We start from the raw sequence: 12,105 nt of genomic DNA on the forward strand, positions 1-12,105 counted from the left end.
CTCCAAGCCGTGCACTGCTTGCTTGTTCCTTCCTCTCACTTCTTCCCTGCAGTGGGATGAAAAGGAGAATTGGAGGCACAGAGGGTAAAGACCATGGGCTGAAGTAAGAGCAATTTATTGGAAACAGCAATGGGATAAGAAAAACAGTAAGAGTAGCAATAATGAGAGAGGGTGCAAGAAAATAAAAGTCACTGCTCATTGTGGAAACCCCCAGCAACAGAAAATACCCAACTGCTCCCTCTGCCATGCTATCCCCCTGGTCCCAGCTCAGACCCAGCATTATCCAACCACTCCCTCTGGCTCAGAGCTGGTGTTACCCAGCAGGAGCCAGGGACACCTCACCACTCCCTCTGCTGTGCTTACTTGACTGGAAAGAGCCCTTTCTCCTCAGAAGAGACTGCTTTCAACACATCCTTGTGAAATGACATGAGGTGATATAGAATAACATCTGACTTCTGGCCATGCCCCTCCTGGCTACTGCAAAAGTTGACCCTATCCTTTCTGGAGTCAGGATCAATGCAAACCTGCACAGTGTGCTCTCTGACTGAGCAGGGAGATTGGACCAGATGACTCCCTATGGTCCTTTAAATATTGCGTGATTGTGTGATAGTTAAGTATTTCATCATGGATAAAAGTGGTTTTATTATTTAGGATCTTTATGTGAACTTGAGAGTTCCAGTTAATAAAAAGTCCTGATGTACCAGAATCTGTACACATGATGAGTTATCTTACCAAATACACAAATTCATAAATTTTCTGAAGTCCTTAAATACACTTCCTGAATCTCCCCAAAATGCAGTTTATCAAGACAAACTAAAAAGAATTCTATTGTCCTCTAATTCTGTCTAATAAATCCACTTTATTTCTCTGGTAGTGCTCACTATTTCAACCCCTAGCATTCTTTAATATTCACAGCAGGATGAGGGGTTTGTATCGTTGTTTCAGCTAATTGGTACTGCAATAAAAGAATATGAAACATAAAAAGATCCTGGAGGAGAATGTTATAAAAAGCATCAGGGTAAAGTGTCTAAATGGGCATGTCTGGTATAGAACACCTGTATCCTTTAATTTAGAACCTCTCCAGCTCCTCTGGGGTGCTCCTAGGAGAGATTTAAAACACCTTCATCACACTTGGCTGTGGGCAGCTTTTCCTCCTTGTGCTCGGTGCACATCAAATGCAGCTAAACAGATACTCAATGATTTTATGAGATACTTGGTGAAGGAGGAGGTCCTGAGTTTGCACCTTGCTCTTCTTTCCTGATTAGAAAAGATTTTCTCAAACAATCTCACAGGAAAAAAAGCACTGAAAATCCTGGTGCTAACTTAGTTTTGAATCTGGTTGCTATGTGTTTCTGACGGGCACTGGAGCGGCTGCAACAATAGGAGGGCTGACTAAAACCAATCAGTCCTTCATGATTCTTTATCCTTTCTGATATTTGGCTTCCAAACAGCCATTAGCCTTTTCCTGATATTTCCAAGCACAGAAATCTTGTCTGGAAAGAGTTTGAGAATTCTGGAAATTGATCTGTAATTTTCTTGGGTACTGTTTGTCCATGCAAGTCATGCATGGTGAGTCTGACATGCACTGATTCCATGGCACATGGTCACATACTTTTGCCTAGAAATTTTGTACCTTACAAGACTGGGGACAACACCAGATCATGATTTTTTTATCTTCTTCCAGTGATCTGCCCACAGTGACCTGAAGTACTCTGGGAGCTGAGCTAATCGTGGTAGGTCTCTGAGCCTCAGTGGCTGCATGGCACAGCTGAGATCCACAGGCAGTCATGAACTGTCAAAAAACATCTAATCTAGATGTTCACTATTACTGCTATAAACTGTGAAAATATTGAAAACATAGAGAGAGCAGTTTCACCTTCCTCTGTTGAAAAATTAAAATCTCGTCTCTCAGTTCTGTTGGCTTTTTTTGTTGTTTTCCTGTGGTTTTGTTTGTTTGTTTTTATTTTCTTTAAGTAATTTGATCTTCCAGCTGGAAAAATTGGTGTTTTCTAATAGTAAACTTACTTGCAGCTTTTGAGAATTTCTAAATGAAAATGATACCAGCAAGATTAGCTACAGGTGAGGCAACTGTCTTTGCCTACTCATTTGCATCATCTCCCTCTTTTACAAAAAAGCAGATATGTGTTGCCTTCACTGACAGGGAGAATAGTTAAAAAAAACCAACAACAACAACAAAAAAATTTAGTCTGGATTCCTGAGATCTGTTTTCAGTTAAAACTTTGAGGAATACCCAACCTGAAATACATATCAGTTTGCTAATTCGTTCTCTTATAGTTTGGATATCAACATATATGTCTCATTTTCTTATCAGAAAAATGTGAATTAGAATATTTGAATGTATTATGTATGTGTATGTATTACACAGCTGCAGGGTGTTTTGATCTGCGTTTGTAATGGGGGAATAGGAAGAGCTAATGGCAGCTGAATAATCACCTCAGACTCTTGAGATGACACTGCTGCTTCTCTGCAGCTCTTGCTGCTCTCCTCCCCAAAGGACAGGAATGAATCAGCTCTGGGAGGATGTGAACCATGTTTTCTGTGGCAAAGCCTGCATTTCCCATTGTGTTCCCACACTGAAGCAAAATGACCTCAAAAGCTGCCTCAAACACATTCTCACTGCTGACAGGTGCCAGCAAGGCGATAGGACCCCTTTAGGAAATGGTGGTGAGGGAAAAAAGGTTGCTTGGGTTGGTGGTAAGCAAGGACAAGTAGCAATACTTGTGGAATTGGACTGTGCAAATTTCTTTCCTGGGATATTTTTCAGGCTAAAGATTGAACAAACTCAGGAAAAACTGGAAATTTATGTGGATGAGAAGGTCATCCTGAGCTGCAGTAGAACCAGCATGAAAACAACACAGGCTGGAGGTAATTCACCAGATAAAGCAATTTATAATGGTATTAAGGTTTTAAACTTTGTGGGAATTGAGTTTTCTGTGTTTGTGCCAGGGATTTTCTCACATCTTCTTGCAAAACAGAGTATTGACTTCTGTTTCGCATCATTGCACTAGTCTGACAGTTGCTTCTATGGTTTCATACCTTTAAATTTTGAGTGTTGAAGAAAGTAGTTTTACAGACATCCAAAAGAGCTCAGATACTAAAAAACTTTTTTGTAGACATGGCAAATCTGTGACTTAAATCATGTGGTTGAAATTTGCAATAGGCATCAGATATCTGCTGTGATCTGGCACACGGTTGTGGGAAAGTGGGCAGGAGGAGGTGTGGAGCAGCAGTTGTGAACAAAGAGATTATTCCTGTGAGCAGTTTAACAGCTTTTCTGCTAAAGAAAATTGCTGATGTTAAAATCAAATGGGAAATATTACAAAATGGTAACACTATGACACTGTTGTCCATAAAAAATACATACATTGCTGTTATTAGGGACTTATCCTTTGTGTTCTTGAAATCTCACACAAGCAGTGTATACCAATGGTGAATACTCCCATAATTTCTGATACAAGTTGCATGAAAGTAGTAACATCTTTTCTTGAAATAAGAAGAACACAGGAATGAACATGGTAGCGGGAACAAAACTCTGATTTTTACAGAATGATGAAAGAAAAACACTGCTTGAATAACACAATCATTTGTGCTCTGTGAAGGCATACCTCTCAAAATTTAGGAATTAATTTGTTAAATATTTTGCTAAACATTACTACTCAACAGAGTTTAAACAGGCAAAGAAACTGATATAGTGTAGAATCTGAGAATATCATAATGAGTGGGGGGGAGGTCTGGGAAGAGAAGGGAGTGGAAATGAGGTGTTGGTGCTCCTTGTCTTCAGAAGAGGGGTGAAGCTGAGGGTGAGGCAGCCCTTGGGCTAGAAGTGTGTCTAATGTATGTTTGTGCCTAGAGATAGAAGAGGGAGGCAGGTTTAACTCTGAAGAGCTGAAGGCTTGAACTTCAAGGAAGTGCAGTCTTAAAGGAAGATTTAACAATCAACCAGCCCCAAGGCACTGAGTTAGGTAGAACTGGAGAGTCTTTCAGCATGTAGAAAAGAGGGACACCCACATCTTAACCTCTCATTGGGGTGTGCAAGTACCAAATGTAATGACCAGCACATGCTTCATACTGCTTGTTGCTACAGCTTCTCCAGATTCTCTGAAACTAATTTGTACACCTAAACTTCAGACAATCTCCAGACTCTCAGCTTTCCATATCTGTCACACAAATTGAGCTGTATCTTTACTCCTATGGCTTGCCTTGCTGCACTGGGCCCAGCATGAAACAGCTGTACATGGTTCCTACCTGCCATGTGTTTTCCAGTAATAAACTTTCTCTTGAAGCTCAGGGTTCTCATTCATGTCCCAATAATCAGTACCTTCTGGGGAGTAGGGGTAAAAGATGTTTGGGATGGGTTAGCGACTGCCATAAAACTACCTGTGAACTGCACTGGGACCATTAAAGACCTTTTGTCCAGAATTCCTAAAGATATTCCCAGAACTGAAGAAGTACAAATGTGTGTTAAAGCCTTTCTTGTATTCTGTGATACAAGTTTCTCTGCATGCAATTGAGATTGCATTTCTTAGTATAACCTATGAAAAGGTGCTTTTAAAAGGCAAGGAAATACAATAATGCAGGAAACACCACAAGCTGTGATCATAATCTAGTTTCATTTTGCCTTTATGCACAACTGTTTTTCCTCCAGCTTAAAACTTTGTCATTTCCTAGTCGTGGACTTTGGAGCCAAACTTTACTCGTGTGAACCTATCTCTAGGTTGAGATATTTATGGTGATGTTGAAATCTTACTGTACCAGTGAATGAACGGTAGCGTATTTTGCAGGAATAATGAAATCTCAGCAACATGAGACCTCAATAAAGCACATTGTTGCTAAATCTTTGCTGACTGCTGTTTTTCCGTGTGAATTATAAGGTGTGGGGATAAGCAAAGTGCGAATTAATGAGGTTTTGCTGTGCTGAAATGAAACTGTGGTGGGACATGAGCTAAGAAATATGGTGTTACTTAGTATTTTGTATTCATGAAATTATGTTTTTTGAGCAGTTGCCAGTCAGAACATGGGTGGCTGCACTGCGCTGCATCTTTACAACCATATTTTGTATTTTTGTATGCATATTCCTGGGGGAGATTTTTATCCATCAATTTTATTTTCATTAACCAAAGAGAAGGTTGAACAAACTAAATATCTATTAAGGCCTAAGAGGAACAGACCCATGAGCAGGAAGTTTTCAAGCAACCCTTATCTGTTTTCAAGAAGCCCTTATTTGTGTACTCAACTAAAGAGATTGTAGAGAGGACCTACTCCCTTTTCCACTTTCCTCCTGTGGTTTGTCATGGAGTGTCACCTCTGTTCCTCTCATTGCTCAGCCTACTGCTGGCCAGTGGTGCTTGGGGTGGGCAGGAACAGCTCTTGTGAGACAATCTGATCTGCTCACTCAGCACCTCCTGAGCATCACTGGGATGCACCGTGTTAGTTGGGCTCACGGGGGGTGGAAAAGCTGATGACCACAAAGGTACAGAGTTCCTGTCTCTGTGAGAGGTTGTGTGCAGGGCTCAGCCTCTGGAGGGAAAAAGCTCTTTTCCAGGTGAACACAGAGGTTTAGTAAGAAGTCATGGATGCTGCTGCATTCTTGTACAACTTAGAAGTGGATTTGCAGGATAGCTGTTTCTCTGCCTTCTCCTCCAGCCTTTTAGTGTTGCTGATGCTGACTGAGGTGTCTGATAGCTGCTGTGGTCACAGCTATCATCACATCAACTTGCTCCTGTAGAGAATTCAGTGGAAATTCAGGGCCAGGCCAGAACAGCTTTCTCACCCTACCTCAGTCCATCCTGTTCACTGTTTTGCCTGTCTCAGCCTCTCTATCTGTGGCAAAGCTAGACATCATATTACTCTGCCAATCCCCCATTGCTGTCCTTAGCACTTCAGCACCTGGAGACATCTGCCTGAGCTGGTGTGGAAGCTTGTAGATTCATTTGGCTCAGAACACTTTGCATCCTACAAGCAATCTGCAGCTCCTTTCTTCCAGACTGTGTATGTGGAGTGAAACAGAGCCAGGACCAGAGCAGCTGAAGTGCATCGGTGCTTGCTTAAATATGCTGGCTTAACTTTTATTTACTTATTTGCTTCTTTACAGTGGGACAACCTACCACAGTTGGAATTTTAGGTGAAGTGGGGCATGAAGCATGGGAGATGACATGAATGCTTCTGTAGAAGAACATGGGCTGAAGGAACATTCCTTCCCCAGGAGATCTTATGGAGGAACTGCTTTCTAGTTAAAAGTTTTCTGTCACCACATTTTGCATCATTTCTCACAAAATAGTGAGCCCTTGTGCAGAACTGTACAGGTCAGGCTTTAAAGGAGTTGTGTGATATTTTACATGCATATTTCTTTGGTTTGGACATGAGCTGAGGGACAGTGTGGCAAATGGCTTGAGGGAGTGCTGACAGCACATCCATCTGTACATGCTGTACAAGCATCCCTGGGAAGATTGGTGATCATCAGCCATGTAATTGACATTTTGTGCTCTTCTTGCCTTCCCACAAAATGCACATGCATGAACATGTTCTTCCATGATAAATCCTACAAATGTCATTTGGAAAGTAATTTCTCTGAGTATTTCTGTCTGAGGGTTGTTTTCTGTGGAAACAAAAGGCTGGAGGAACCTTGGTTCAGCAGAGGGAATGGGACAGTGTGAATGCCCTGGCATCTGCATTGGTGTCGATGCGTAGCTGCACAGTTCAGCTGGCATATGTCTTTGCTGGAGTAAGCTTGCAAGCAGATCAGCTTTTGCATAAGCTTTTACTGGAATCAATGCCATCTTTGAATAAATGCTGTCTTTTTATTTTTCTTTTTCTTTTTTTTCTTTTCTTCTTTTTTTTTTTTTTTTTCCCTTGTTTGTATATATGATCTTTTGTTTCCTCAGCTGACAGTGGAGAACCAGTCCTTGGTTTCCAGTGCAATTTTGTGTTCTCCTGTACAGACATGGTAATACTTTCTAGGCAAGGCTGCCTGGCCTTCAGATAAACATAGAAGACAAGATGCTTTTAGGACTTAGTTATGCCCTATGTCCCAGTTTGTTGGTTGTGTTTCAAAAGCTGTTTCACAGCTTTTGAAGTTCAGCTGATTCTAGACAACATCCAAAACAATTCTTTACTTCAAAATTGAACTACATCTATCAGAGTGTGGCCTTTTCTCACTGCTGTGCTCTGTTGCTACATTAGTGAGTCCCACTTAGTCTGTCTTTGAATTTTGGGTGAAGCAGTGTTGCTTGTAAGCAGTTTCACAGTGAGTGTGACTGAGTCAGTGAGCTCTGCTGAAAGCCTATTTTCCTACCCTTCTTCCACACCACATTCCCATCCCATCACAACCTGTTTCACGATGTGAGCACTCTTTTCCCCAAGCTTCTTCTGTGCACTAGATAGCTGACAGAGCATTTCACACACGCTTTGGCTGCCATCAGTCTGTACCCTCAGAAAACTGGCCAGATGCTGTAGCAGACTGAGCCCAAGACCATTCCTATACATTTCCGATCAGAGCACCAAGCCAGTGCTTGAAGTACCAGAAGCTTCTCAGGAAAGAATATTACTATTTTCCTCCTTAAAATTTCCTTCCCCAGACTATGAATGAGTTGGTACACAGCACATCACCCTTTTTGCTATCCCTTGACAGGCCTTTTTCTTCAATGGTACAAATGCCCGTGTCACAGTGTTCTCATTATGGTAAACTCACCCTGTAGTAGGTTGCACCCAAACAGGCAAAGATAAATTTGACAGAGGTTGCAGGATGGAACAGATGTGGTCTCACAACATCCCAAAGCAATGAAACTGCAACCATGAAGCACTGCAATTGCAACCACTTGCAATGAAGCTGCAAAGTTTGCCAGCCGGCCAGCACTAAATTACTTCAAATTAATTGCACAGAACTACAGCAGAAACAGTGAGCTCCTCATATACACTTTTCCTTCTCAAAAGCCTCAGCTGACATGCCTTAGACAATGCTAATCAGGCATCAAAAGGCATGAGCTAAAGCCATAGAGCTTTACCAGGACCAATGCTTTCAAACAAGCATGACTCACTTGTCAAGCATGGCTCTCAGCCTGTGGAAAATCCTTCTGAGGGAAGCAGAAGCAACACTGCTTAGGAGACATTTAAAGTATTCCCCAGAGACATTTAAAACTAGACTGGACAAAGCAGTAGAAAGTGTACTGCAGAGAACAATCCTGCACTGGCATGGGGTTTTGGTCTAAATGACCTAATAGGTCTTTTCTTCCTCTAGTTTCTATGATTTTATGACTGGAAATAACTTCTAACTTAAGAGGATTTAGATGGCAGGTATGGGCATGCATTATTTACAGCTGAACCTAAAGTAACTGCTATATTATGGAGTGTGTGAGCAGTAGTGGTGAGTGAGGGTTGAGCAGGTAAATGTTGAGAGGAATGCATGGGATTAGGCAGCAGTGGTAGAGCTGGGATAATGAGAATGAATTTCTTTGCAAAAGGGGTACTTCTAATTGGAAAACATGCAAGAGTCCTGACTACAACAGGTACCTTTCAATATATTCTGCATTAATATGCTAACCTGTTGGATTTTTAAATCCTCTTGCACACTGGCAGTGGTTGTTTTGAAGGCATATAGAAAAACATCTCCAATTTTACTTTATTTGAGAGAATGTTGCAGGGCTTCCTCTGATAGAGGCTGAGCTGTTATAGCTCATAAGCTGATTTTGCAAATTTTGGAGGAACTTCTAGCTAAATAGAAACTGTTGTGCCGAATTGTGACCTACTGATCATGTTGTGGTCAAACCAGCTTGCAAACGCACACAGAGAATGGTTTTCTCCTCTGTGCTTGCCTTCTCAGTTATTATCAGCCATTCTTGACATTTACAAGTAATTTTCTAGCAGATGCACTCATAGAGCAGGGTTATTTGTGAATGTTTCTTCCCTTTGTGCGCAGGAGTTGAGGACAGGGGGGCTGCCACAATGAGGAAAATCTGCATGTGGCATGGATGCACACATGGTCTGAGCTAAAGGATGAGCCCTGACTTTGTGATTATGGGGCCATAGCAATTACCTAGCTTATTTAATCAAGTAGCATGCACTCTGGTGTCTTAAGTTTCTTTATTAAAAAAGAAAAAGTACATCTCTAATTATCAGCTAGACATGTGGAGCTAATTACTGTGACTTTGATGTTCTGTTTTTTACTTCCCGGCTTTCATGTTATCCCTTTAAATGTTTCTGCTCAAAATGCACTTTTTATATATGTGTGGAACTGGGAAACTTTGTAATACTTAATTGAAAAGGGAAGTATTTTGATTTCCTGTCTATTTTGGTGCACATCCACTGAGACACTCCAGCACAAGGATCTTGAAAATGTAGCAGGATTAACTTGAAGTAATCTTCCTCAACTTCCCCCTTTTTCTCTGCAAGGGGAGGGAGTGTAGGATCAGGATTTCATGCATGGGACTGGAACTCCAGGAATGTAGAGTATAGCTTGGACTCTACTGCAATCTTGGGTAAGTCATTTAACATCTATCTGCCTTAGTTTCTTTTTTTGGAAAAAAAAAATAATTGTAATCTCTTCTTCAGGCAACTGATGTGATGCCTAATTTGTGTGTGTAGAAGTTCTTATAAATCCTTAAATTAGGAAAGGAACAGGAGAATAACTAGCCATTAATACTAGTCTCACCTGAATAGGTGTGTTAGTTTGCTCCTAGAATTCTCTGAAATGTTGGATTTTCCATATATTGCAGTTTTATTGAATGGCCAATCCTCTTCTCCTTTCCTTTAGCTTCATTAACCTGTTCTGAAAGAGGAGAACAAAGAATCAATTGAAATCAGTAAGACTGGAAAGTTTAACATACTACAGCACTTAACTACAGTCTGCAGAATATTTAAAGTGTGGTTCCACTCTGAAGTTGGCAAGCTGAAGCAATACCTATGTGAAGCATTAAAGCCATTGGATGCTGCATTTATTCTGTAGAAACAGAATTTGCAATGCTTGATATTTATTGCCTCTCCGTGATTTTTATATGAAATTTGCTCAGCTGATAAATAAAAGGAGGTAAGTGCCCAAATGTCAGCTATGTCAGCCTGTCCTGAGATTCCAAGCATGAGCTGAGTCTATTCTGTGTGTTGACAGCAGGGGTGGAAGTTCTGATATTTGTGTTAATTCCTTTCCCAGAGATTCTCTACGTACCGTCTTCAAATGCAGTTCCTCCTCTGACTGCCTTCACTGGGTCTGTGCAAGGGTAAATGAACACAGCATAGCGAGCAGTTGTGTGGACAGACATAAGTGGAAGTTGTGCTAAAAATGCCCATTTCTGCTCAGAACAATCAGAGACTGTGCCTTACCTATTACAAGAGAATTATGTCATTCTTACTGTTACTTGCTTCACCCTGGAAGTTTAATGAAAGTATTGTGCTTCTGCTTTTTTCTACTAAGCTCAATTTTACCTGAATTTTGTCCCATTCATCTGCAGGGCTGTTGCCTTTGTTTTTTTTACTGCTTGCAATTCATAATCCCTCCCAGAGGTTTTGCCTGCAAAGAAAGGACCAGACATACCTGCACTGGGGAAATACTGAATTTCAGTCAGTCTTCCAATGTGTTTTCATTGTTCAGCTACTGTTAGCTGTAGGCAACAACAGTGGAAGGGGCACATTCATAAAAGCTATTAGAATAATTCTCTCATTGCCTTTCCTTTCTTTTCTTCTTAGTTTGTACAGTTTGGAAATCATTATAAGCCACTCTACATGTTTATATACCTATGCATTCACATTTTTTATTGGATACATAAAACCTTTCTCCCCTATGTGCATAAATCCATAAAAGCAGCATAAGGAGTGGAAAACACGACGTGTCTGGAGAATTTATGCATGTAAGAATTCTGCAGCCTGAGAAAGGCAAAGAATATACAAATGGTTCTTTCTCAATACATTCCATCTATTCAGTGATCTTGATTATAGCACACACAAGAATTGTGTGACAGCTGCTTGTCCCCCATCATTCTTCAAATAGTCCACCCCATCCTCTGCCACATGGTGTGTTTATCTTGGCCACCTACCCACCTGTTCAGTATTATTAGCAGTGTGATAATTTATACAGTAAACTGAAAACACTTCAATCAAAGGCAGGATCCAGTGCTATTGAAACATGTTTCGACAACCATAGCCAGGTCAGGCCAAAAGATATATTTTATTTTTTCTTTGAAAATAATCTGGAACTCTTTTTTTTTTTTATTTTTTATTTTTTTTCTGATTGACAATAACTTACCAGACACAGTTGTCTGTGGTCTAGTAGTGTTGCATTTCACAGAAAACCTGACATAATCTACTGCCAAACCTGGGATTTTCAGCAGATCACAAATATTTTTAAATTAAAAACTCATTTCTTCAGTGATAAAAAAAAAAAAAAAAAGAGCATCTGTTTTGCTCATGATTTTTTGAACCTTAATATAGGCAGTAATGTTTCTATAGGTTACAGTAATTGAGAGAGGTACTGTTTAGTACTGAATAACTTCAAAATTATGTACTGTAGAAGACACCAATACCACTTAGGATTTTGTTTACAGTGGTGGAAGAAATTGTGTTTATAATCTCAGAAAAAGAAGGAGATGTGTTGGGAAGTTAGATGTCCATAATTTCAGGTTCTAGCTCTTGCCACTGAGGAGTTCTCTGGTTGGAAATACTGGATGAATCACTTTGCCTATCACTGGGCTGCCTCACGGCTGTTCAGCACCAAAAAATGGTACTTTGTGGGCTTGAAGAAGAGGTAAACGTTAATTTTCAGAACATGACAGTAGCCTAAAACCAGGTTTGGATGTTTTACAGTTTCCTCCTGTGGTCTTATTCAGTATCCTTTAGTCTGAAGTCTTAAAAAATTAACCAGTCAGCCTTACTGCTTTGAAATTTCTTTTTCCAGTGACAAAATAAGAACAGCAACTATTACCTAAATGTCTTTGAAATGCTCCTGCAGTCCTTTCAAGGAGAGAGTCACATTCAACATTGCATTATTGCTGCAAATTGTAAATTCTGTGCAAATATGCCTCAATGTTCAAGAATAAACATCCTTGATAGATTTAGGTATAGTTATCTTGATTGACAAAGTGAAACAAGATCCACATAGATGTG

At 40.4% G+C, this 12,105-nt stretch overlaps 1 long non-coding RNA gene across 1 annotated transcript; it reads left to right on the forward strand.

Moving 5' to 3' along the window:
* Window positions 1-1,684: 1,684 nt before the first annotated feature.
* Window positions 1,685-11,392, forward strand: LOC147655328 (uncharacterized). The gene is made up of 4 exons (XR_015284170.1): window positions 1,685-1,733; window positions 2,786-2,886; window positions 9,406-9,491; window positions 9,767-11,392. It is a non-coding gene; the product is annotated as an uncharacterized LOC147655328 (long non-coding RNA).
* Window positions 11,393-12,105: the final 713 nt, after the last annotated feature.

This window comes from Cyanistes caeruleus, chromosome 1 (genome assembly GCF_971803275.1).
Source record: "Cyanistes caeruleus chromosome 1, bCyaCae1.hap1.1, whole genome shotgun sequence".
In the NCBI taxonomy this organism is placed as follows: domain Eukaryota; kingdom Metazoa; phylum Chordata; class Aves; order Passeriformes; family Paridae; genus Cyanistes; species Cyanistes caeruleus.